The 6,000-nt window shown below is 50.4% G+C and overlaps 1 protein-coding gene across 1 annotated transcript in view; it reads left to right on the top strand.

Annotated features, from left to right (window-relative positions):
- Positions 1-633: 633 nt before the first annotated feature.
- LOC139746349 (frizzled-5-like) overlaps positions 634-6,000 on the top strand; it is a 98,478-nt gene continuing 93,111 nt past the window's right edge. The window contains exon 1 of the mRNA XM_071657524.1: positions 634-783. The gene's annotated coding sequence lies outside the window, so the exon portion shown is untranslated. The remainder of the gene's footprint in view (positions 784-6,000) is intronic.

The raw sequence follows: 6,000 nt of genomic DNA, 5'->3' as shown, positions 1-6,000 counted from the left end.
CCAGCTCCACCCCCTCAGTTGTTGCTGTGAGTGTGCAGCGGCTCTAGTGAAGTATGGGCAAAAATCAGGTTTCCCTCTGTATATCCTGGATAATTGAAATTGGGCTGGAAATGGACAAAGGAAATGAATATGTCTCCCCCTCTGTATTATTACGGGCACGCTGGGGGAGGGGAGGGGAGAGGGGACGGTAATAGAGCAATACAGGAAAGAGATACACATTAGATTACTTATTACAGATGGGAATGACTGTAATTGGGAATGGCTGTGTTGAGTAATTGGTAATATACGTGATTCGTAATAGGCAAGTGATATAGAGGAGTGTCAGCGATTGTAGCATAGGACAAGAGAGATGTTAGATATTAGAATAGAATTTTGATATTTTAGAATTACGGTTCACCAAATGGAATAGTGTATTGTGGACAAGGTACATTTTTAGATGTTAGATATTAGAATAGAATTTTGATATTTTAGAATTGCGGTTCACCAAATGGATTAGTGTAGTGTGGACAAGGTAGACATGTTTTTAAGTGACAAAAGTGTGAATAGAATTGAAACATTTTCCTCTTGTTTCTTTACTCTTAATTACTCCCTTGTTGTACTATATTCAAGGTCTGTCCTGGATTGAGGACCTTGCTCGGCGACCAGAGACTAGGACCTCCTGAAGGGGCCCAGCGTGGAGGTCCACCCCGTGAGGCTCGTTCGCTCATTCCTGACGCTACCAGGCTCACGCGGGAAATAGCGAGCACGCACGAAAGGAGAGGCGGTATTCACACTTACGTTGAGGTAAGGGTTTGTGTGTGTGTGTGTGTGTGACGGCTTTTCTCCTGTGGTTCATGGTAGGATGACGCCCACCCTGTGTGTGAGGCACACTACCTGACCATCATCTCGTGTCCCCAGACCATCTTGCATCACTGCTCATCTTTTGTACGAGGGTCGAACGTTGCTGTCTTTTCTGGAGAGGGTATATTGGGCCATGATATATATATATATATATATATATATATATATATATATATATATATATATATATATATATATATATATATATTGATAGATTTTTTTTCTTATTATGTGAATATTATTGAAGTATTGTGATCGTTATTGAAGTATTTGATTAAGTTAATTGCACTATACTAGGAGAGGGTGGGGGGTGGGGGGAGGCACTGAATGACCATGATATTCATATACCCGGAAATCCAAAAATTATATATAAAAGGTCATCTCATATGTAGTTAATTGATGATAGAAATTTATCTTTAGAAGTTTTAATTACAGAAAATCTCATTAACAGAGGGAGCAATAATGACATCAGTCCATATACCGGGGTTAGTGTGAGAGGCACGCCACCCAGGGTGGTTATAACGGGGGTCAGGCTAGAGGCAGTGTGACACAGTCGGGTGTTACGACGAACGATGCGGAGTAACGGGATCGGCCGAGTGACACAGTATCGAGAGGTTCAGTAACGGGAGTGAGGCCCAAGGCAGCCAGGCTCCGGGTCGGCTGGTCAAGTTGCTCACAAGTTGGCGGGGTAATTAGCCAGTGGCGCCAGCCAGGGGTTACCACTAGGGACAACCCCACCCGGCCCTACACCACCTCGCCAACCCCACAACATGCACCACCGTCCCACGCTGGCCCCCACCACCCCACACACCCACCAACCCCACAACATGCACCACCGTCCCACGCTGGCCCCCACCACCCCACACACCCACCAACCCCACAACATGCACCACCGTCCCACGCTGGCCTCCACCATCCCACACACCCACCAACCCCACAACATACACCACCGTCCCACGCTGGCCTCCACCACCCCACACACCCACCAACCCCACAACATACACCACCGTCCCACGCTGGCCTCCACCATCCCACACACCCACCAACCCCACAACATGCACCACCGTCCCACGCTGGCCTCCACCATCCCACACACCCACCAACCCCACAACATACACCACCGTCCCACGCTGGCCCCCACCACCCCACACACCCACCAACCCCACAACATGCACCACCGTCCCACGCTGGCCTCCACCATCCCACACACCCACCAACCCCACAACATGCACCACCGTCCCACGCTGGCCTCCACCACCCCACACACCCACCAACCCCACAACATGCACCACCGTCCCACGCTGGCCTCCACCACCCCACACACCCACCAACCCCACAACATGCACCATCGTCCCACGCTGGCCTCCACCATCCCACACACCCACCAACCCCACAACATGCACCACCGTCCCACGCTGGCCTCCACCATCCCACACACCCACCAACCCCACAACATACACCACCGTCCCACGCTGGCCCCCACCACCCCACACACCCACCAACCCCACAACATGCACCACCGTCCCACGCTGGCCTCCACCATCCCACACACCCACCAACCCCACAACATGCACCACCGTCCCACGCTGGCCTCCACCACCCCACACCCACCAACCCCACAACATGCACCACCGTCCCACGCTGGCCTCCACCATCCCACACACCCACCAACCCCACAACATGCACCACCGTCCCACGCTGGCCTCCACCACCCCACACCCACCAACCCCACAACATGCACCACCGTCCCACGCTAACCCACACCACCCCACACCCACCAACCTCCACTAGTGACTACCGCCTGACATCAGGACCTTGCTGTACATACAACTAGATTGTAAATATTAAAGAAATGCAAAATAGATTGCGAAGACGAAGACTATCAATAGATATAAATCACATTCGTTTAGACAGTTTAATGATGTTACTTACCAGTTAATAAGCCTGTTTAAGAATGGTGATGTATACGTACTTATTTCAACAGTTTTCCGTTCGGATTAGTGACGTAAGACCCTTCCTCCTAAGATTACAAGCGGATCTTGTTAAACCAGATTCCTTTCACTAGTCTCTACGAGAAAATAGAATGTTAGTATACCTTCACCTTGCTATATGATTGGCGGTGCTTATCACTTTGCTCTACGTAAGTGAACGCCTACATAATAGGTGTGAGACATGGTGCTACTGGCCCTGAACAGCTTTGAGAAGGGTTTGATTTTGACTTTCCAGCATGTATATAAACCCTGTGAGATCGCACATTACGCTACGCTACTCTCATTGACGGAACTCATGTACTGAATGAAAACCCGCCAGTTTGCTTGATAACTGGACAATGCGCCATATCTACCTATATCACAACCCGCCACATTTACCCATGTCACTTGAAAACACGCAATATCTACCTATGCCTCTACCAAACACACCATATCTACCTATGCCTCTGTCAAACACGCCATGACTACCTATGCCTCTATCAAACACACCATATCCACCCTATGCCCCTACCAAACACGCCATGTCCACCTATGCCTCTACCAAACACGCCATATCTACCTGTGCCTCTACCAAACACGCCATATCTACCTATGCCCCTACCAAACACTCCATATCTACGTAACTTCAATGGATCTACCTGTACACCACTACCTACAGTACATGATCCATCGTCAGACCGTTATTGAACGAACCTCTCTATGTCTCAGGGTTGAGGTGGGTGGGGGTTGGGGGGAATAAAAGAAGTGGTCGTTAAGGTGTGATTGTGGAGGGGGTTTAACGTGTGATTGTGGAGGAGGTTGTAATTGCTGGTGTGGAGGTGTTCCCTGAGGGCCAATAACATTACCATAAGTAGTGAAGTTCTCAGATGGTCTTCGCCCCCCTCTCACCCCTCCATACACACACACACACACACACACACACACACACACACACACACACACACAGTCTGGCTGGCTCTCGTGTCTGACCTCATGCGACTTTGAAATTTTGATTTAGATTTTTTACGGCAGGAGCGGCGACTCTAATGGTCACTGGCGCAGATCACGTGGACGGTGGCGCAGCAGTGGATGCAAGAGTGCAGTAAAGGTCCAGCCAGGGGGGACCTGGGCCTCGGTGATTGAGTTAGATGAGAAGTTACGTGATAAGTGAGTTGCTGTCAGAGGCTGGGCAACACTGAACGAATTGTACACAAAGTTACTCTACAGTATGAACAATAACGTCTGATAACAGGGTATGTAGTATGTCAGCCATTTACAGTAGGCAAAGGCTGGGGAAATCTGAAGTAGTTAGGGTCAGGTGTCGTTAAATATATGTATGTTTTATATATGAGGGAAAGAGATTTACATAGAGTTGCATAGATACACAGACCACGGAGACTCATGGTCCACGCGTGGTGATCTGGCCTTGACGCTAAGAGAGAGAGAGAGAGAGAGAGAGAGAGAGAGAGAGAGAGAGAGAGAGAGAGAGAGAGAGGGGGGGGGGAGAGAGAGAGAGAGGTGAGCGCAACAGGAGGAGGCGTCCGCCAACTTCCATAATTAACTAACATCGTACACTCCCTCTTGAGACCAAGTTTTGATAGACGCAGGCAATCTGACACTTCCTCCTCTCCTCACATCGCCACCCTATAAGATTCCCCCTCCTCTATTTGTCTTACCAGTAACCAATCAGAATCGCGATATAAGCCGTGGCTAACCAATAAGAATCCTCCCCTTTTATTTTTTTTCCCCCCTTCGTCCTAACTAATGAAAGGCGAGCCCCGAGGGGGTCTCACGAGAGTTAGTGCAAGTTACGATGTTTACAGAGTCCTGGTAATATCCGGGTGGGTTTCAGAGGACGCTGCTGTAGCCAGGCTGCAGAACACGGTACCTGAACTGTAACTGATTTAGCACGACGGTACTTCCGAGAGGTCAGGTCAAAGGCCACGACACTATATCTCCAGGGAATATCTGCAGTTTAGAATAACTGGTCGTTTGAGTTAAGTTTTCAGATGTGACGTGTGAGGAGGTGTGTGTGTGTGTGTGTATGTGTGTGTGTGTGTGTGTATTTGCGGACTTGCGGACTGGATGCAGCTAATTTATGCGTGGGTCACATAGAAAGAACAGGCAGTCACCTGTGCTTGGGGGGAACTTGACACCCCCCGTAGTTGGTTATCACCTCCACAGGTCACCGGAGTCGTCTTTCTTGAGGTTACACTGTTGGGTTATTAACTCCCGCCACGCCCACCTCTTCCAGAACCCCGTCCCCGCCACGCCATGGCCTCAACTACCCCTGAGAAAGTCCCACTTGACACAGGTGGCTCCCGAGGTGACTACCGCCAGCTACATTGACTGATCACTCCCCAGCCAGCCCACTTCCCGTGTTGCTGTCAACCGCTCAACTTTACTGGAAGGACAGACCTGTTGCCTGTCTAACGGCGCCGCCTCACACACGGATCACATCGTCGTTAACCTTGTAGTTACACACACACACACACACACACACACACACACACACACACGTGCGTACGTACGTACGTGTCTCATTGGTAACCAGGACCCGTATCGCCGCCTCTGTTTCATCACAAACAATATAAACAGAAAATCTTGAGTCCATCTGCACCACTGGTATCGCAGGCATAACCTACACATCCGGGCCTGAGGCTGAACACCTCGCTCCCCAAGAAGCTTTCTCAGATTTCCAGGACATCCAGCCTTCCAGGCGCCTCCACTACCTTCCCAGAGCCTTGGGACGACCTTCCAGCAGACGATGCTAACTACTCCCGGCCAGTTAGTCGTCATTAGGGCCCCTTTCTTTAGGGCTGGAACAGGGCGGTATTTTTCACTCGCTCCACCAGAGCTTCATATCCTCACTTTTCGACCTGTGTGCGCCCCGCCTCTTCCTATGCAAAGTGCAAATTGCATCGTCGACGACGCTTTGTTTCTGAGACTTGGTTGCATCTGCCGCGCCCAGGGGAGGGGCTGGAACGAAGTGGGGCGGTGGTGGGCACTCAGGCTAAGGGGAACCGACGAAGGCACCCAGGACCTATCGGCAGAAATCCCAGCTCACCGTCAGTGGTCGTCCCTCAGACAGGGAAGGGTACTGGCTCAATGTATAGTGAGCGGGACAGTGTGTCCCACTGCTTTGGGAAAGGAGACAGATTAGGTGGGTGATAGTGTGAAGCAAGACGTT

Source organism: Panulirus ornatus, chromosome 64, assembly GCF_036320965.1.
Source record: "Panulirus ornatus isolate Po-2019 chromosome 64, ASM3632096v1, whole genome shotgun sequence".
NCBI classification, from domain to species: domain Eukaryota; kingdom Metazoa; phylum Arthropoda; class Malacostraca; order Decapoda; family Palinuridae; genus Panulirus; species Panulirus ornatus.
This window is presented reverse-complemented; position numbering and strand designations above follow the sequence as displayed.